General features: G+C 39.4%; 1 protein-coding gene across 1 annotated transcript in view; it reads left to right on the top strand.

The window, feature by feature from the left end:
* Positions 1–22337, top strand: part of SHROOM3 (shroom family member 3) — a 516408-nt gene that overhangs the window by 441730 nt on the left and 52341 nt on the right. The gene's annotated exons all lie outside the window — the stretch shown is intronic.

The following is a 22337-nucleotide window of genomic DNA, read 5'->3' as shown; positions in this document are numbered from 1 at the left end:
CCCAGTTCGTTCTTCTTCTCCCCCCGCCCCCATGTCTGTTTTAATTGTCCAATTGCCACAGTGCTTGTCGAAGCCAGTTCTGATTAATCTCCTTTGTCAGTGTGGCTGGACAACTTTCTAATCAGCATTTATTATTGTGTGCCATTTAGTTGGAACCTGAAACAGAACTGACCCACAGCAGACCCTCCATTGAGGTTTCAGAAGCTGTAAATTACACGGGAGATTGCCTGTTCTTTTCCTGCAGAGCAGCTAGTGGTTTTGAACCATATGTGTTTGGGATTGCAGCAGAGATTCCTAACTACAAGGCCAGCAGAACTGCCTCAACAGCATTGACAGTCTGTAATTTTTCTGTGGATGAGAAATACCTAGGAAAGCATTTCATTTAAGTATAAATCATCTATTTCTAAGAAAAAAATTATGAGCTCCTCAGATTACTTGTAGGGAGCTCTAGTGGTACATAGAAAATTGTGCTTCTAACCTAAAGTTGGCCAGTTCAAATCTACCAGTGACTGCACAGGAGAAAGATGGACCAGCTGTGAGTCAGTTTAAGCTTGACAGAAATGACTTGGTTTTATTTTTTTTAATATTTAGTACAGTGCTATTTAATTACTCATACTGAGTTTATTCCCTCTTTAAAGTATTAAATGGGCCAGTTTCACAGTAAAAACATTGAAGGTTCATTTACCTTTTCAGACAACCATTTCCCTTTCTAGAAATTTCTGCAGATACATTTACACATCTAGAAATGGTGTATGTACATAGTTACTCATTGCATCACTTTTTTTGTAATAGCAACTGACTGGAAACCAAAAAGTCTTTATAGACTACATAGGCTTTGCTTTGGTAAATACTGATGCATGTACACAGTGGAATAAAGATAAAGGCAGGGGAAAGATGGGGGGAAGATAAGAGGAACACTTGATAGAGGAAGACCTCCAGGATATATTGTTAAATAGGAACAAGCAAGAATAGACTAATACACGTACTAGCTTTTATAAAGCAGTGGCATTGAGACTCTGTTTATATTTAGTTTAATATTAGAAGTAATTATGGAGAAAATGTTAATATTGATAAGTTTATTACAGCTCAACATCAAGAAAGCAAAAACCTTTTACTGATCTTAGATCTTCTTCAGTAAGTACTTCAAGTCTTCATTTTTTACAAGTAAAGTTGTATAATCTGCACAACACAGGTTGTTAAGTCTTCCTGCAGTCCTAATGCCACTTTGTTCCTCAATTCCACCTCTGTAATGATTTGCTTAGCATTCACATTCAATAGGTATAAAGGATACAATTTCATTGTGCACCAGCCTGCCTCTAACTTGTAACCACTTTGCAGGAAGCCAAGTGCTTTCTATTGCTCAGTGCCAACAGGGCCTCAGTACTCTGGGAACTGAGAACTGGGTGCCTTGCTCTCGCTGCCTACCCGTGTTTCTGTGTGTGTTTGATTTTTCTTGAAAACAGGACAGATGGACATAGGCAGAGAAGCCCAGGTAGGGCAATGTCTAAGGCATGATTAAAACTGGCATAAAATAACAGGGCTCCTCATGACTCAGGAGAGAAGGAATTTGAGAAAAGCTTTTGGTTCTAGACTCCTAGTCTGTCTTTTTTCTCTTTTAAAAGAATGTAAAATAGAAAAGAAGAAAAAAAAAATATATATATATGAATGAGTGTATGGAACACAATGTCAATGAAAGATTTTATAAAACACAATATACATGAGTTAAACATACTGTTAAAAGTAGTAGTATTTGATAATCAATTTAAAATATTTTTAAAAGCAATAGACTCTTACCCAGCCCTTTTATTAGACTTTGAATTGTTCTTTTAAAAAAATTTTTAGCTGTAATTTAACTGACTGTTTACAGAGAAAATTGTTGTGTTTTACTTTTGCTAAGTAATATATAATTTATTGCATATAAGCCATTAGCAAAGAACCAGGGAGATATAAGTACTAATGTTGTTGTTGTTGTTGTTGTTGTTATGTGCCATCAAGTCGCTTGTGACTCATAGCGACCCTATGTACAACATCCCTACACTCTACTCTGTCCTGTGTCAATCGCACCGTCTCCGACACACCCATCCTGATTACCCCAGTCACTGAATCAGTCCACCTCATAGGGGGCCTTCCCCTTCTGTGCTGTCCCTCCACCCTACCAAGCATGATGTCCCTCTCCAAGGACCTGTCCCTCCTTGCAACATGTCCAAAGTATGTTAGATGGAGCCTTAGAATCCTTGTCTCCAAGGAGCAGCCCCGTTTGACCCTTTCCAGGATGAATCTGCTTGTTTTCCTAGCAGTCCATGGTACCCTCAGTACTCTTCTCCAGCACCACAGCTCAAAGGCATCAATTCTCCCTCTATCCTCCTTAGTCATTGTCCAACTCTCTGATGCATAACAAGTGAAAGCAAAGACCATGGCCTGTATCAGATGCACCTTAGTCTCCAAAGAGACGCCATTGCTCTTCAGTACTTTGGAGAGGTCCCTAAGAGCAGACTTTCCCATGGCAATGCATCTTCTAATTTCCTGGCTGCTGGTGCTGAGAGTGTTGACCGTGGAGCCAAGCAAACTGAAGCTGTGAACAATCTTAATCTCTTCGCCATCCATCCTGATGCTGCCAATTGACCCAGTGGTGAGAATCTTTGTCTTTTTGACATTGAGCCTCAATCCACATTGGAGGCTGCAGTCCTTGACCCTCTGCAGCAAGCACTTCAGGTCCTCCTCAGTTTCATCAAGCAGGGTTGTATCATCTGCATATCACAGATTGTTGATAGATCCACCAATCTTGACCCCACGTTTCTCCTCATAGAGCCCAGCCTCCCTGATAATCTGTTCTGCATACAAGTTGAAAAGGTATGGAGACAGGACTCATCCCTGGTGTACGCCCTTCCCAATTTTGAACTGTGCAGTGTTTCCTTGCTCTGTTCTGACGACTGCCTCTTGGTCCAAGTATAGGTTTCTCATTAGCACGATCAAGTGTTCTGGGATTCCCATTTTTCTCAGAGTCAGACACAGTTTGTTATGATCCACACAGTCAAATGCTTTTGCATAGTCAATGAAACACAGATAGACATTCCTCTGGTACTCCCTGCTTTCAGCTAAGATACATCTAACGTTGGCTACAATATCCCTAATACCACAACCCATTCTAAACCCAGCCTGGACTTCTGGAAGTTCTCTGCTGATGTGCTGTTCCAGTCGTTTTTGGATAATCTTCAGTAGAATCTTGCTTGCATATGAAATCAGTGATATTGTTCTATAGTTTCCACACTCTGTTGGGTCACCCTTTTTTGGGATTGGAACAGATATAGGTCTCTTCCGGTCAGTTGGCCAGGTGGTTGTTCTCCAGATTTCTTGGCACAACTTGGTGAGCACGTCCAGCGCAGCATCTGTTAACTGAAATATGTCAATTGGCATACCATCTCTTCCGGGGGCCTTATTTTTTGCTATTTCCTTCAAAGCAGCTTGAACTACTTCCTTCATCACCATAGGCTCTTGTTCATATGTTGTTTCATGAAATTCTTCTATGTTTTCCAATTCCTTTTGATACAGTGACTCAGTAAATTCTTTCCATCTTCTTTTAATACTTCCTGGATCATTTAATATTCTGCATAAAGCATCCTTGATTATAGCAACTTGAGGTTTGAATTTGTTCTTCAGTTCCTTGAGCTTAAGAAATGCTGAGCGAGTTCGGCCCTTTTGATTTTCTGACTCCAACTCCTTACACGTTTCATTGTAATATTTTACTTTGTCGTCCCGTGCTGCCTTTTGAAATTTTCTGTTCAACTCTTTAGTATCTTGAATTCTTCCCTCTGCTTTGGCTTCTCTGTGCTAATACATACTATTTATTTATCCATTCTGCTCTCACTTTGTGTGAATGAAGGGTGAAAAGAGACGGTAGACACCATATACTTAAAATAATGCAGGGTAAGGTCATCAGTAAGAAGGTAAAGGTATTGGGTACACAAAGGCATGAGAGTCATTTTAGGACATCAGAAGTTTTCACAGGGGAATAGTAATTTCCCTTTACCGTCACCTTGGGATACAATTCCACAGTCAGGATGCTTGTGTTTTCATTTATCACCTGCACTGGATAAATCCTATTTTGCATAATTCCATTTTTGGGAATTGACAAAAACAGTTTCTTTTGATAGCTGGATTTGAATTGTGAAAGTCTTTGTTTTTCCAGAATTCAAAAATTGTGATCCATGTGGTATTCGGCAGAAATATCAAACAGAAGCCCACTGGTGGTCACATACTTGGGAGCTGAGATCATCCAATAAGGTTATTCTTCTTGTTTTGTAACATTAATCATAATAATGTGATCACACTTTCCCTTCTTGGTCACTGTGATTCTCATTTCTATTAATAACTAGCCATTTTGCCTGTTTGTTTACCTGTCTGCTATTGACGTGGGTGCCTTGTGCACCTCTTTGTTACCCCTTTTCTTGTGTGATGTGCTGATCATCCCATTATTGTATAACTGTATATTGCCTTTCTCTTCCCGTTTTTTAAAAGCTAAAAGAAAAATAGCAAAGCCAAAACCCCATTACTCTTGATGTCTCCCCATCCGTCATCCTTTGATCAGCCTTTGCAGGTGATTTTTCCTCACTTTCCTGATGTAAAGGATCCATGTCCATTGTATGGAAAATGATGCTTCATCTGAACCTCAGGATAAGAAATGCAGTCATTCCACCAGGTGCTGTCAACTGGGTAACCTTAAGGCAAGCATTTCTCTGGCCACAGCTCTGAGATATGTATTTAATTTCAAGGTCCCCAGAAACCTCTATCTTGACTGCCACAGGCAGCTTCTTTCTCAGGCGTGAGAACCAGATTGAGACTGTATCTTCAGAAGCAGGTGTCCACTCCTCTGGCTGAAAGTATGTTGAGTCTGGGAGCATTGTGGCCCTGCCTCTCAGCCAGAACCTGGGTTACCTGGAGAAACAAAGACTCTGGCTTTTCTTTGGCATGAGCGATCGTGGCTTCATCTCTGCTTGCTCATAAGAAGTCTACAACTTCCTCTGCTCAGTCCAGTCTTCTTCTGACCTCACTCTTCTGGGCCATAGCTCAAGAATCTGCAGTGCTTAAAGGAAGCAGGAAGTCAGGCCAGAACTTTCTCCAAGCCCAACAAGAAAAGTCACATTACTGGTGGAGGCTAGTTTCCAAATCCTGGAGCCTGCCATGCCAGCCAGAGGATCATCTTTGTCTTTTGGTAGCTACAATTTTCTTTCTTTAAAATAGCTCATAAAAGGTGGTGATGTTGTTAATTCAAATTTTTATAAAAAAGATAATTTTTTTAAAATGTGCCAAAACTACCTCTCGAATGATACCCTGGTTAATTCCTTTCGGAGGCATCCTTAGAAAAAGGAATATTGTAGTTCCTTCTCTGCAGCTTCTTCTGTTGAGAAAGAAACCCAGCTTGTCTGGGAATATTGGTAGCTTTGTTTTGTTAGCCTCCCAGACCTGCAGGAGGTGCATTGTAATGTTTGGCCCGGTCTGGAGAATCCTTCCCACCTTTCTGGCCAGGCACCAGGGAATAGACACCCTCTTAGAGAGGTCTCCATTTCCTTCCTGTGCTCTGAGGCAGACGGAGCACCACCTCCCACACTTACCACCTTCTAAGGCTCTGCTGGCACATGCATCCATGAGCCTGCTCCTGGGATATCCCAGGCCCACCTCCAACCATAGTCTTGTGTAGGACTCAGGGCTGCTCACCATTCTGGCCCTGTTTCCCTACACAACCAAATAATAGTTGGTGGATTCAGCAGGTTCCCCAGACCCTCTGCCACCTCTTGTCCTGCCAACTGGTCAGGAATGGGCCTTCCTCTGTGAATTGACTGACTGTGACACCATTAGTGTGAAATCCATATTTAGCAAGTTCTAGGTACTGTATTTGAACCAATAAATGGGAATCCTTCAGCAAACAGATAAACTAATGAATACATTCAATTCACAGAATCTGTGTTAGCCTTTCTTCTCTTTGAGTGAAGGTTTACAAATCATACAGGTTTTTTTTCATGGACATTTTGTTTTATAATATTGTCATTGATTAATTAACTACAATGTATGACCAACCCCTTATTGCATATTGCCTTTCCTTTTACCCAATTTATATATTTATTTCTACTTCCTCTCCCTTACTCAACATTCCTGTTATTCCTCTGAGATGGATTCTAACTATGTATAAACTTTTCTTTTAGCTTTTATAATGGTCATCTCATACCATAATTGTCTTTTCCTGACTGGGTTATGTCACTCAGAATAATTTGTTCTAGATCAGTTCATTTTATGCAGTACTTGATGACTTGTCTCTTTTTCTAAGGATGCCTCTAAGAGGGTGTCTCTAAGTGGCTTGTCTTTTAGTTTGTGTCACGCTTTTATTGCTGGAGCAAATGATACTTTTTTTCCCACTTTTCTAAGGAAGCACCAAAGTGCTTGCCACCGTTTTACATTCTCACCAGCAGTGTCTGAGCAATCTCATCTCTACACTCACCAGCCTGTTTGTTGTCTTGTTGAACTTGGTTGTTGTGTATTTCATTGCTTTGATCTTGAACCTTTCTTTTTTTTTTAAATGTCCATTTCTGCTTTATTGACTGTGCAAATGCATTTACCTGTGTCGATCATAACAAACTATGGTTAACATAGAGAAGAATGAGAATTTTAGAATGTTGAGTTGTGCTCATGCGAAATCTATACGTAGCTCAAGAAACAGAGCAAAGGGAACACTTTGGATCAATCAAGAGCAGTGTGCATCAGAGATGAATCCTTTCCCATACCTGTTCAATCTGTATGCTAAACAAATAGTTCTTGAAGCTGGACTATATGAAGAGGAATGTGACATCAAGATTGATGAAAGACTTTTCATTTGCCTGTGTGATCACACAACCTTGCTTGTGAAAATGAAGAGGACTTAAGACATTTGCTGCAGAAGATCAGAAACTTACAGTGGAGAACATAGATTGAACATGGGGCTGTTGGGAAAACAAATCTCAAAGTGGCAATTAATACACTTCAAGAATCTGTCCTAAAGCTGTGGTAGCCTAGTGGCAAGAAGCTCTGCTGCAATCCCGAAGGCACATGGTTTAAATCCACCAGATGCTCTGCTGAAGAAGGAGGGGCAATCTCCTCTTGTGCCTTTGGTGGTTTTAAGAAAGACAGCATTAGCTGGAGGTGCCTGGCATTCTTGGTTGTTGAATATCATGGAAGCAATGCATACCAGCTGAGTTTGTGTCAATGGCTCAGTCAATCTTCTGTAATTTCTTCCTAATGTAAGGGATGCCTCTTTTGGCAGTGCATGGAATACTCCATACACTTCTCCAACATCACAATTCCAAGGCGTCACCTCCTCTTCTGTCATTTTTATTTATTGTCCAACTATCAGATGCAGAGTTCTTAATTTTAAGATTGATGTTTGAGAGCATTCTTTATGTAATGTCTTTGGTTTGAGTGTTCATACCTTCTGCCCATTTTATAACTGAGTTATTTGTATTTTTCTTGTTGCAATGTTGTGATAGTCTATAAAATTTAAAGATGAGTCTCTTTCAGATGTGCAACTGCTGAATATTTTTTTCCCAATCTATAGGTTCCATTTTCACTTTTTTTGAGAATTCTTTTGGTGGATTTCCTTTTTAAGAGGTCCTGTTCATCTAGCTTTATCCTCTGTTGTTGCATTTTCAGTTATATTTAATAGTCTAATTATGCCGTAGATTAATGCTCCTACTTTTGTCACAATATATTCTTTGGTAATCTATCTTGAATTAATTTCTCTATATGGTGTGAGGTACAGATCTTGTTTCAATTTTCTGCAAGTAGATCTTCAGTTTTGTTAGCACCACTTATTTGAAAGATAGTCTTTTGATGGCTTTCCTCTTTCTGTCAAAGCTAACTTGTCTGTATGCAGATGGATTTATTTCTGGGTTCTCAATTCTTTGCATTGGTCTATACACCTGTGATTGTACTGGTACCAAGCTGTTTTGATTACTGTGGCTGTGTATTAGGTTTTGAGTTCAGGAAATATGTCCAGCCTCCTACTTACTCTCTTTTTCAGTGTCACTTTGCTTATCTGAGGCCTGTCTATCCAAAATTTACCAATCCTTCAAGGTCATCTAGAATCCCGACTCTACTGCCAAGCCTTTTGACTCACTCTAAGCACATGAGCTTTCTAATGTTTGTATTCTAAATCCCTCCAAAGCCTCTGAGGCCCAGCATGATCTGACAATTGCTCTTTCTGTCTGTTCTTCACTCAGGAGGCACCACACTCTCATGTGCTCCTTGGAACCCTCAGACTCATTCAACTGAAGTGTTTCTTTATTGCTCCTTTTGCACAAAATGCTTTTCTTCTGGCTCTTTGGATGGTTGATTCTTTCATTTCATTCACTTCTGTCTGAACTTGAGTGTCATCTTGTCAAAAAGTCTGTTACTGACTGCTCTGCCAAAAGCAGGCTCTCATTGTTCCATGTTATATTTTCTTTAAAATCTTTGAGATTATATAGAGCTATGTTTGTTTATTGCTAATTTATTTTATGCCTACCCCCTACTCCTGGCAATCCCACTTTCATTGTAATCGGCTCATGGTTTAGAAAATTAAGAACTCAGGCTCCGGAGACAGATGGCCAAGTCCTTTTTTACCTCATTTCCCACAAGGATGATGCCACATTATATTGTCCTTGTTATTTGGTGCTCTTAAGTCACTTGAGGCTTATTGTAACTCTGTGTACAACAGAGAGAGACCTCACAGGTCCTGTGACATCCTCACAGTCATACTTAAGCCCGGGGTTGCAGTCACTGTGCCAGTCCTGTCATGGAAATGGTCCTCTTTTTTGCTGACTCTACTTTGTTGTTGTTGTTGTGTGCCGTCAAGTTGGAACTGACCCATAGCTGAGCCTCCAGTGGATTTTCTGAGCTAGGAGATTGATTGCCTGTCCTTCTCCTGCAGAGCAGCTGGTGGATTTGAACTGCATGGCATCAAGATGCACTAGGCCACTGGAACCTCCCACTTATCACTAGACCTGCAGAGCTCTGCTTTAGTGAGCTTGAGATCCATCTTCAGGGACTTGTTCTTCCTGTAAACATGCTTAAAGAATATGAGACAAAGTCCTTGCTTTTAAAGGGCACTTTGTATTTTTCCAGAATACAGATGTTTGTTCTTCTGGTAGGTGATGGTGTACCCCTGGTGTGTGTATTCTTTCACCAGCATCACAGTTCAGAGGTCCCAGTTCTCCTTTGGTATTCTTTAGCTTTCTACACTTCCTCCGTGCCAGATTTGTTTGTTCTTTTGGTATTTCATGTTATGTTCCGTACTCTTCACACACAATTCAATGGCATTAACCTTCTTCAGTCTTCTTTTTTCACTGATTAACTTACACATGCATTTGAAGTAATTGAAAACATCCTGGCTTGGTTAGGCCCACCTTAGTCCTCAGAGTCACATCTTTGCTTTTAAAACAGTTTTATAGCAGATTTTCCCAATATATTCTGTTTGATTTCTTGACTGCTCTTCCATAGGTGTTGAATGTGGATCCATTGATGTTGCTTATTGGTCCAGTTGTGAGGATTTTGGAGGGGGTGTGTGTTCACACTGAAGACTCTTGTTCTTCATCAAGAAATACTTAGCTTCCAACAAGCAAGGTTGTGCTGTGCACTTAACGAAGATTGTTAGTAAGTCTTTCATTCCTTTACAGTATTCTTGATATCATTCAGCTTCTCAGATTATTTGCTCAATGTACATAGTGAGTAAGTATGAAACGATAGAAGCCAGGCACAACTTTTCCTGATTTTAGACCATGCTATGTTCCCATCTTCAGTGACTATTTCTTGGTCTGTATACAGTTTCTTCACTAGCACAGTGTGGTGTTCTGAAATTCCCATTTTTCACAGTGCCATGTAGAATTTGTTGTGCTCTATATAGTTAATTGCCTTTGCATAGTCATTAAAGCACAGATAAACATCTTTCTGGTATTCTTTATTGTTAGCCAAAATCCATTTGATGTCAGTAGTGCTATCTATCCCTCACTCTGTGTCTTCTTCTGAAAACAGCTTGACTGTCTGGTAGAGTATTGAATAGACCGTGGACTGCCAAAAGAACAAAGGTATCTTGAAGGAAGTGCAACCAGAGTGCTCCTTAGAGGCAAGGAGGCTGGAACTTCATCTCATTTACGTTGGACAGCTTAACATTGGACATGTTTTTAGGCGGAACCAGCCCTAAGAAGATTGAGAGTTCCGGAGATCAGCCGTCTACCTATGGTCAACTGATTTTTGACAAGGAGATGAAATCAGTTAAATAGGGAAATGACAGACTTTTTAAACAAATGGTCTTGACAAAATTGGAAAAGTATCTGCAAAAGACTCAAGCAAGACCGACACCTCACTCCTTATACAAAAACCAACTCAAGTTGGATCATGGACCTAGGACTAAAACCAGGGACTATAAACTTCATTAAAGAAAAGCTAGGAACAACACTAGAAGTCCTAATCCACAACATAAACTGTCTTCCAAATCATCCTGAAAAATCTACAACCAGGAGGAGAGAAAATAGATGAATGGGGTTTCTAAGAATCAAATCCCTATGCACATCCAAAAACTTATCTAACAGGGTAAAAAGGGAAGCCACAGACTGAGAAAAAGTATTTGGGAATGACATATCAGCTAAGGGACTTCTATCCAGAATTTATAAAATACTTGAGCACCACAACAAGATAAAGGTAAATCATCCAATAGAAAAATGGGCACAGGATATGAACAGACACTTCACCAAAGAAGACATTCAGATGGCTAACAAGCACATGAAGAAATGTTCAAAATCCCTAGTTCTAAGAGAGATGCAAATTTAAACACCTATGAGATATCATCTCACCCCAAACAGAATAGCAAAATTTAATAGAACAGCAAGCAACAAATGCTGGCAAGGTTGTGGAGAAACTGGAACCCTTATTCACTGTTGGTGGGAGTGTAAAATGGTGCAACCTCTGTGGAAAGCGGTATGGTGCTTTCTCAAAAAGTTGCAAATTGAGATACCATTTGACCCAGCAATTCCACTACTGGGAATATACCCCAGAGAGACCATAACTGACATCCAAGCAGATATATGCACATCCATGTTTATCACAGCTTTGTTCACAATAGCGAGGAGTTGGAAACAACCTAAGTGCCCATCAACAAATGAATGGATAGAGAAGCTGTGGTATAGTCACACAATGGAATATTATGCTGCATTGAAAAACAAGGAACTCATGCAATATTATTCACAATGGGTGACCCTGGAGAACATGATGCTGAGTGAAATATCTCAGTCACAAAAGGACAAATACTGCATGGTGCCACTGTTGTAAAACAGGACTGACCTCAGGGTTGGAAAGATAATGAGAAAGATGGGTTCAATAATGTATATTGCATTGAAACAGATGAGGGAGAGAACTGTTTAAAAAGGATATGTGTTTAGGAATTTTTGTCATGACAGGAGTCCAGAGCGAAGCCTGCATAGTGGAGTGGACCTGGGGGGAGGCATTGTAAAACAATGAAAGAATTTTTCTTTTACTCTTCCAAGAGGATAGTGTACTAGGGGGAATGGTTTGGAGGGGAGAAAAGTGCAACAGTGAATGAGTGGAAATCCAAAATCTCTGTAAATTTTACTGAAATTAATAATAAATTTAAAAAAATGAACAAAGGAAAAAAACCCATCTTTCAAAAAGAGCTATCTTCAAAAGTAAATGCATTGCATCGGATGAAAAAAAAAAGAAGATTCAGGGTTCGGCAAAAGAGAAGATCTTCAAAGAGGTTGATTGATGCAGTGACTACCACACAGTGGGCTTGAGTGTGACAAAGATTGTCAGGATGGTACAGGAGAGGATAAATTTCAGATCTGTTGTTTATAAGGTTCCTATGAGTTGTACTCGACTTGACAGCCCCTACTAACAGCAATCCTGTAGATACACTATTGTAACTGGTTTTAAATTATGTTGAGCAAAATTTTACTTATGTATGATTTTAATGATACTGTTCTATAATGTCCCCATTGTGTTGCATCTTCTTTCTTTGGAATGGACACAAATATACCTCTCCTTCAGTTAATTGGCTTTGTTTCTTGACACAGAGAAGTAAGCACCTACAGTGCTGCATACTTTTGTTGAAATATTTTTATTTTCTACCAATTCCTATAGCTTTATTTTGTTTCCAGAGCCTTCAGTGCAGCCTAGACTTCTTCAGTGTCATTAGTTCTTGATAATATGCTAACTCCTGAAAATAGTTCTTCTTGGTACAGTGACTCTTCCTTCCATCTTCTTTTTGCACCTCATTTCAGTGTGCTATCCACAGAAGCCTTCACTACCTAAACTCAAGGCTGGATTTTTTTCCTTCGGTTCTTTCATCATTTTATGTTCTTTTTTGGTTTTTTAGCTTCAGATCTTTGCACAAATCATTATAGTACTTTACTTCATCTTCTTCAAGTGCCTTTTGAAATCTTCTGCTGGACTCTTCATAATTTCTTCCCATTGCTGTGACTTCTCTATATTCTTGAAGATGTTTCAGAAATTCTTCTGACAGCTATCATATTAGATTTAAGGTTTATATACATTTTAGTAGGAAGCTCTGGTGGCCCATTGGTAAGAAGCTTTGCTGCAATCTCAAAGGCATGCAGTTCGAGGCCACCAGCTGCTCCACAGGAGAAGGATGGGCAGTCTCCTCCCATGCAATTAACTGCCTCTGAAAACCCACTAGAGGGTCAGCTACGAGTCATTCTAACTCTACAGCACACAACAACAATAACAACTGCAACAACGTACATTATAGTAGGTGGAATCAGTTGTTGTTGTTGTTGTTGTTAGGTACCATCGAGTTGAGTACGACTCATAGAGACCCTATGAACATAAGATCTGAACCCTGTTCTATCCTGTGCCGTCCTCTCACTTCCTGACACACTAAGAGTCCATAGCAGCAGTCACTGTGTTGAACCCCTTGGCTGTACCTTGGAGCTTTGGTGGCATGTTGTTGTTACATACTGTCCACTTGGAACAGACTCTGCCTACAGAGGCTGTAAAGCACCCGAATAACTGATGGATTTGAACCACTTGCCTTTGTGTTGGCATTGCAACTCCTTACCACTTATCCAATAGCACTCACATTGGAAGAAAAAACTTGTCGGTCTACTACAAATTACAGCCAGTTGATGAACCCTGAAACTATTTGCCATATTTAAACTATATGGTTTAAAGATTTAAACTAAAAAATGTCCCCTGAATTTTTTTTTTTAAAGATCAAATTGTTTAGCTGAACTAGTGGAGAATATCTCCCTTGAGCTTTGTCCTTTTTTAAAGATCTGTCTGTGTGGGATCAAACTGACAACAGCAGTTGGAAAGATTAGATAGGAGACTTCTCGTTGTTAGGTACTGTTAATAGTTGAGTACGACTCAGAGTGACCCAATGAGCAACAGACATGAATCTTGGCCTATCCTGTACTCTCCTCCCCATTTCCGATATTCTTGGGCCCATTGATGCAATCACCATGTCAGTCCATCCCTTTGGGGGTCTTTTTCTCTTTTGCTGACTCTCCACCTTCCCAAATATGACACCCTTTTTCAAGGAGTTGCCTCTCCTAGCAACACGTCCAAAGTATGAGAGACAAAGCTTTGTCACCCAGGCCTCATAAAGCAACTTAGAAGCAGTGAATTTATGTTATGTTATGTTTATAATTTATGTTATATTAATGAAAGAGGAACAACTCAGAAAAAGTGCAAATGGTTTCCACTCCTCAAAACTCTAGAGTGTTACTGAATACTACTTGTAGAAACTGTTGAATTGGTGAGTGTTTTCTGCTGTGTATATGCTCAACGACAGACAAAGAAATTTTTTAAAATATTACATCTAGGAAAACCCTATGAAGAAGGGGAATATTATTTTTCTTTTTAAGAAATAAATAAGATAGTGTGTTTGCTGTGTTACCTTGCCTTCTATCTAAGCCTCCTCAATGAGGTTATAAACTCCAGGCCCTGATCTCTAAATCTTCCATAGCTCGATGCTCCAGCTACAGTTCAGTAAGACAGAAGGCACATATTAGGAGATCCACAAATGTAGCTTTAGGGACCTGAATTGCTTATTGTAGAGTTCCTCAGAAACATACTTTGCATTCTTGAATCTCTGTGTTGGGGCAAAATAATTTCAGAAGGACATTGTGTCACTTGCTAATTCCAGTTTCCTCCGGCTGCCCAGCCTACATAGTTAACCTTTCTTGTTTGTGGTTAAGAATGCAACAAAAGGGCTTTATTTGAATTACACCCACACTCAAAACTTCCTTCAGTTAAATTGCCTCTGACTCTTATTGATAGACTCATGATGTAATGTACTTTAGGAAAAATATTTCTTCATCATTTTAAAGATCAGAGTAATCCTGCAAAAATGTAAAAGGATGAGGTGGTCTTTAGGAATGCTTACTAAATTATTTCTATCATTGAAAATGTCAGTAGAAGCTGTTTGACCTTAGTTATTTTAAGATGCAATTAATTATATTTTCAAAATGAGAAGCTGTTTTAAAAACTATTAAAAAATAGATAGTACATGCACATAGTACATGATTTGAAAAATAAGCTCACCCACTCACACGAGGGAGGGGGCAGTTGCTGGTTTCTTCCAGAATATATATATATATATATATATGACTGTGTATGTTTACATATACACATTGCTATACATGTCACATAGTATACCCAGTTAGGCATCCTGTTATTGTCACCAGTCACTTCTAGAGACAGTTTCTTATCAACATATTCGCTCCAGCCACATGTTGATTGTGATTAGGTATCTGCTTCTAACTCCTAGCAATCCCATGTGACAGAGTTGGACTGCCTATTGGTCTCTTTGGCTGTAATCCTTAAGGAAGTATATAACGTAATTCTTTTTCTCACAAAGTCACTACTGGGGTGTGAACTGCAAACCTTTTGGTTGGCAAGTGAGCATGTAACAGTTGTACCACCAGGGCTTCTTATTAGCCACAGGATGTTCCATTCTTTGGATGTACCACAACTGACTGTGTCATTGTTTTATTTTTCATTTTGCTAGATTTTTCCCAGCTGCTTTTCATTAACGTTGAATGATTTTATTCCCTTTATGCACCGTATGGAAGAATCTTACAAAAATAGATTGATGAAGCTTTCTCCTGTCATATGTTCTATGTCCAAAATAAATATGTATGTTTTCTCTTATATTTTGGTTAATTTGTTTCAGAAATGCCCTGCTGTTCTTAAAGAGTCTAGAATTGTGATGACCTCGAACCCAAACAGGGCAAACAATTCATTGTTTCTCCAGTCTCTAATGCACAGGCTTTCCAACTTGGATCTCTTCTCCTGATATCGCAAGTTATAGACTTACTTTTAAAAACACTTCCTTTTTTATTTGATAACCCCAGAATGTCAGCATTTGGAGACCAACACTTGGCCACTGTTGTTGTTGAGTCCCATTGAGTCAGAACCAACCCATAGCTGATCTTCTGGTGGTTTTCAGAGACAGTTAATTGCACCGGAGGAGATTACCCATCCTTCTCCCAAGGAACAGCTGGTAGATTTAAACCGTGTGCTTTCGGGATTGCAGTTCAGTTTCTTACCCCTAAGCCACCAGAGCCATTAATTTACTTAAGCAGCAATAGGCATAATTTGTGTGTGTGTGCTTCTTAAAAATTGTTAATTAGTTTGTGTATAACTAATCATATGTCATGTTTTGTACATTTACTTTGTGTTTCATATAATCATTGATATACATTATATTTTATATATATAATTATCATCACTCTGTGCCTATTATCACCCTATCTTTTCATGATCCTAAGAAACCTTTCCTATTACTTCACCTACCCCATCCACTAACTTCTGCTATCCCAGTGATTTCCTCCTGCCCCATTTTCTTTCCCCCTTCTCTCTTCTCTCTTTTAACCATTTTTACCCATCTTACTCAGTTATCTTCCTATTTTCACAGTAATAGTATTATGCAGTATTTGTTCTTGTTTGGGCTGAGTTATTTCACTCTCTAGTCTCTCTCAGGTTATACAGTGTTTTATGAAATCATTGCTCCTCAGTGCTGCATCTTATTCCATTGTGTGAATATATTACAATTTTTCAGTCCATTTGTCAGTTGATGGGCATTTGGGCTGTTCCATCTTCTTGCTGTTGCAAATAACACTGCTATGAACATAGTTGTACAAACCTCCAATAATTCTTAGTACAGGTTAAGGATACTGCCATTGTATTTCAAGCTAGAAACAGAAAGACAATTCTTCCTTCTAAACAGTCTTTGTTACCAATTACTTCCAGGTGGACACTAAGCCTGGAGATTCTGCTTCCATAGCAACTCCAAGATCTTTCATCTCTTCAACTTCCCTGCCACTGCTTTAATGCCAGGCCCTCCTCATCTCTTTCATTGACCAATATGAGAACCCCAAGCTTGATTCAAGTATGTTCTCCCTACTGTCGTTGACAGTATCTTCCTGAAACTTGGGAGCAGCATTCTTTGGCTAATGTTCTTTTTTTTTTTAATTTATACTGATTTATTTACAAAGTTTGAATACATTGTATTTCACAAAAGATCCTTCCCATTTCCTTCACTCCTCCACTTATCGAATTATGCAACTCTGTGATTAACACCCCACTCCCCTGCCCATCCTCACCCCTCTGCTTCCACCCTCATGCCCCTTGATCCTGATACTCATTCTGCTTCCACCCTCATGCCCCTTGATCCTGATACTCATTCTACAATAATGGTTTTATACAGTATTTGACCTTGGGGGACTGAGTGACTTCACTAAGCATAATGTTCTCCAGTCCCTCCCAGGTTAGGTAGTAATTTACAAAATCATTGCTCCTGCATGCTGCATAGTATTCCATTACATGAATGTACCACTGAATTCCATTATATTAATGAACAACTTCTCAATCCGTTCATTTGTGTTTGTACATCTGGGCTGTTTCCTTGTCCTTGTGATGGTATATAACGCTGCCATGAACAATGGTGTACAGGTTAATGTTCTTGAATGTCTTCTAGTTTCCTAGGATTCTGTCAAAAGTCAGTAGTGTAGGATACTGTTGAAGAATTTTCAAATATGGTCCCTGCACTCTCTTCACCTCTTTCCTCTATCCTCTATAGCAACTTAGTTACTTGTACCACATTCTTCTTATTCCTGTACCTTTGCCATGCTGTTCGTCTGCTAAATATCCTACCCTACCATTAGCACCTGCAAGGTCCTAAACTTCAATATGAATTATATCTCAGTATCAAGTAAACAAAAAATCCTCACAACTGGGCCAAAGGCAACATCACGGTAGATGGAGAGAGATTGAAATTGCCAATAATTTCATCTTGCTTGGATCCACAGTCTACATTCTTGGTACCAGCAGTCAAGAGATCAAAAGACATGGTTCTTGGAAAAGTCTCCTGTCAGGGGCCTCTCCAAAGTCCTGAACAGCAGTGATGCCAGTTTAAAGACTATCATATGGCTGATTCAGGCCGTGGTCTTTTCAGTCACTTGCTATGTATCTGGAAGCTGGACAGTGAATAAGCATGACAGAAGAATTGATGCCTTTGAACTGTGAGGCTGGAGAAGAGTACTGAATATCCCATGAACTGCTGTCTTGGAGAAAGTACAACCAGAGTTCTTAAAAGGCGAGTATGGGGAAGCATTGTCTCACATACTTTGGTCTTGTTAAGAGGGGATGTTCCTTGAAAAGAGACATCACACTTGGAAAAGTGGGGTTGTCAGTGAAAGAAAGGAAGACCCTCAACAAGCTGGATTGCAACAATTGGCAGGTTCAAGTGTGTCAGAGATTATGAGGATGTCACAGGGCAGGGCAACATTCAGTTTGGTTGTTCACAGGGTTGCTTTAAGTTGTACTTGACTCAAGAGCCCCTAACAACAGTAGCAGTCCGTCTTTAGGAAGGAGATCTGGTGGTATAGTCAGGCCATAGCTAGTTGTCCTAATCCAACGTCTGTGCCTCTTTGGTGGTTCAGCTTCACCCACAACTTAGCATGAGAGAGATGGGCAGTCTCCTCCTGTGCAGTTTACTGCCTTGTAGACCCCAGTGGAGGGTCAGGACTGAGGGACAGTTTCCATTTGGAGAACTCTTTCCCAGTTTAGTTAATAATGAAATGCTTCCGATTTACCTCGGCAGTGTTAGTGGTTCCTTCCTCTCTGTTCGTTCCACTTGTAAAAGTCTCTATTGTGGGACCAATCACTTTGTATTATAGTGGTTTACTTGACTGTCTTTTCTACTGTACTGTGAATTATCTGGGGCTAGTGATCCTATCTCCTTCCTCTTTGTACCCTTAGTGCCAGCATAGTAGCTGACATGTAAAATGTCTCTGGAATGAATAGAAAGGAAACCAAAGAGAAGTCTGGATAAGCTTTACATTTAAAGTGAAGTCCTGCCATTGTTTTCAAAACACAAAGGGGAATTTTCTTCCCTTATCTTGGGTAAAACATCCTTCTTTGCTTTTGATTCACAGTTCTGTGCACAGCCTCCTTTGTATACTTCAAAGTCTAATTCTGAATTTGCAGCAAAGTGTCTGATTATTCATGAAGATCTGTGCCAAGTGATGTAAGGCCCAGCAGCGAAATTGTGCTTCAGGGCACTTCCTATCTTCGTGTGGATTTCAGACTAGAGATCTTCTGTGAAGCCCCTGACATGATTTTAAAATATCACATACCTTATTCCCAGGACAGAAAAAGGAAACCTCTTTTTTTAGAACCTAAGAGTGGTGTCCACTTCCTAAACAACATGCCTCTGGAAACTGTATGAACTTTGAGAAACTATGATAGTTATAGAAAGGCTTCAGTGCTTTTGTTCATAGGGTCACTGTGAGTCTTACTAGATGGCAATCAACAACAACAACAACAGATTTTCTGGAGCCTGTACATTTCCCAGTCCCTGGGTGATAAAATTGAAGCAGTTGGCTACTGACTGAGAAGTTAGTGGTTTGAAGCCACCCACAAGTACCTTGTAAGAAAGGTCTGACACTCTGCTTCTAACAGGTCACAGATATGAAACCCTCTGCCGTGCAACATATGGGTTCACTATAAGTTGTAACTGGCTTGACAGCAACAAGATTGGTTTGGTTGGTTTGGATCTGGTGTGGAAAGTTTCTCAGCACTGGTCTTTCCAAGTAGATGTGAATGAATTCCCTTGAGAGATAAAGATCCTAAAAAGCCTTCTTAACCTTCCACTATGCTGGACCAATTTTATTCTTCGTTGTCATCCATCATCTGGGTCATTGGAGCTAAAGTACATAAGCTATGTCATTATGCCATGGAAGTTTAAAAGATTGAAATATATATTAGCTTCTATTGCTGATAATCTTGATTTTTGTGTTCCCACTTCCTCTGTCAAGTCCAAGGTCTTTTGATCTTTTTTTTTTTTTTTGGTCATGTCAGTCACTTTCCTGACAGCTCCCTGCCTCACCAGTTTGAGTAAGTTTGAGACCAGTCTCTGCCACAGTTACTGACTCTCATTACCTGGGGAGCTCAGAATTGGGTGACTTGCCACCACAGATAATTCCTGTCCATATCCCTTTCCTCTGCCATTCACTTTCAGCTTCTTGCTCCCTTTTTATTAATTTGTGGATAACCAAGAAGTAAATTATAATAATGCTTAACATTATCAGACTCATTTATTTTTAATCTCATGAAAACTTTTATGAATAAGTTCTGTTTATTGTAACTTGCCTTTTACAGAAAGGAAACCTCAGATGATTTAAGAAATTTACCTAATAAGGACCTAGCTAGACAAGGGAGAATCTACATGAGAAGACCATAAAGACAATGTGGCTGTTGCAGTTAGCTAATAGGAACAAGATACATGGAACTGTGTAAAAAGGAAAGGGAGAGAAGCGGAGTGGAAGGAGGAGGAGCAAATCATTAGGACAACACAGATTGACGAGGGGATGGGAGAGTGAAGAAATAGGTAAGGTTAATACGGACTTGAAGAGACAGGGAGATAACAGTTAATGATATGAAACACAATGTACAGAAATGGTTATATAAAATGTATATGAGTGAGTGAATATGTGAAAGTGAATGATAGTATAAATAAATGATTTTTTAAAATGAAATTATATTCAGTCCCAAAGCATCAACAAGTGGTATCTGGATTAAAACCTGAATTTGTCTGAATCTGACCTAAAAATTGACTTTTAGCCACATTTCGCCTTCTCTCTGTCCCCAGTATTTTATCAGAGATCTTAATGTGTCTCCTTTTCTTTCACTTTTCTTTAACATGAATCCAGGCATTAGTCTGCTGGACTATAAGATCCATCCATCTGTATTTGTCATCTGACTGCTGTTGTTTTTGTTGTGTATAATTGAATAAGAAATGACCCATAGCTGACCCTCCAGTGGGTTTCCTGAGGCAGTAAATTGCACACAAAGAGATTGCCAATTTTTCTCCTGCAGAGCAACTGGTGGATTTGAACCCTGTGCTTTTGAGTTTACAGTGCAATTCTGTACCACTAAGTTACCAGAGCTCCTAGGTCCCTTCAGTCAGTTTTTACTGTCTGGCTGCTGTTGCAGCTTTGCTAAAACTCTTTTCCATTCTCGTAATTTGTATTAAAAGAATCAAAATCTGTTTTTGGAAGTCATCATCTATCTTTAGAAGGTATATTCATTGTTTCTCCAATATATTAAAATTAAGGTAATATGACATTTTCTGTTAATCTCTTTATCTCTTAGGTGGCAGACTAATGTTTTGGGAGGAGAAATTACTTATTCTTAGGTTATCTAGTACTGCTATAATAGTCAAGTAGAAAGTTTTAACAAACAAATTAATTTTCTTAAGAGTTTAGGAGATTAGCAGTCCAAATTCAGGGTGCCAGCTATAGGGGAAGCCTCCTAACCCCTCAACCCCAGTTCTTGGGGAAAGATCCATATATGTATTCTTCAACATCTGTAGTCCTGGGTTACTTGGAAACTTCCATGTGTCTTGTCATTGCCTGGTGTTGATTCTTCCTAGCACAGGGACCAGGGTTCAAAAGCATGCACTCCACTCCTGGAAGGTCTTCCTAGGTGGTACTGAGCCCCTCCACTTTCTTCTAAAAGGTGTTACAGGTCACACCCTCAGGAAACTTCCCTTACTTTGGATCAGGGCTATGATGAGATTATGGAGTCTTGCATTGGTTCTCAGACCTCTTATTCCTAGTTGGTTTATCAGAACAGATGATAGAGGATCCTTACATAGCTACCACATAATATTGTTACATGTGTGTGTTTTGGGGGACATACAGTTTAGTCTATGACACAGAGCCATGTATGAAGCTAATAGCAAAGGCATGGCAAGAACAAGGGTCTGTTTCCTGGCCCTGTGGTGGTGTAGTATCACTCTAATGTACTAATACTCTGAAAGTTTTATTGCCAAGAGAGGGATAGTATATTTAGTTACCGAGCCAACCACACGTGGTGAGGTACAATAAGGTTAATTTCTGAATGAGGATTCCTGAATTCCATAAAAGTACTTCTGAATTGCAGAAAAATTGCCCTATAGTGTTTTAGTTCAAGAATTTCCAGCATGCTGAGTGAAATATCTCAGTCACAAAAGGACAAAGACTGCTTAATGCCATTGTTTTAAAACAAGATTGACATGAGGGTAAGAAAAGTGGGGATAAAAAATGAACACTGCTCTGGTCAGCAACTTGGTTTAGATAATTTGAAAATAAAGTTACTGAATAGTCTCTAAAAAAAAAAAATGAACACTGCATTGAAACAGATGAAGGAAGGAGTTGTTTAAAAGGAATGAATATACATTTAGGCATTATTTGTATGACAACAGCCCAGAATAAGAGGTACATAGCAAAATGGACTGGGGAGGAAACGGAGGGAGGGAGGAAATGATGCAACAATGAATGAATTAATTTTTTTTTTGAAGTGAATTCCAGGTGGGCTAGGGAGGAAAATGTGCAACAATGAATGAAGCAGAAAAATCCAACTTTTCTGTAAATCTTCATTAAAATCACAATAAAAAAAGACACGGGGGAGGGGACAAGGCATTAAGGCATTTCCGGCACAAAATGCCTGACAGCACACCTCACAGCAGCACGCATTTGCCAAAAATAAAGCATAACAACTATCCCGACTCTGACCTTCTATAGTAGTGTAATCTTCCCCCGATTCATTCTTCACTGCATTCGGCCAACACACCCACTCTTTCCTTTTATTTATCACTTCTTTGTGTTATAAAGAGAGGATGTTTAAAGCTGACGTCTTGACTTGCAAAATGAAAAACTGTTTTGGAGAGCATTTTATTGTTTATATGTGTAGCTTAAAGCAGTATTAACTTTGAAGTAGCTGCTAATTTTTATGCATTTCTTGCCAAGAAATTAAGA

This window comes from Elephantulus edwardii, unplaced genomic scaffold (assembly GCF_000299155.1).
Source record: "Elephantulus edwardii isolate Elephantulus edwardi_28Jun2011 unplaced genomic scaffold, EleEdw1.0 scaffold00042, whole genome shotgun sequence".
In the NCBI taxonomy this organism is placed as follows: Eukaryota; Metazoa; Chordata; class Mammalia; order Macroscelidea; family Macroscelididae; genus Elephantulus; species Elephantulus edwardii.
Note: the sequence above shows the minus strand (reverse complement) of the source record. Positions and strands in the feature narration are given on the sequence as shown.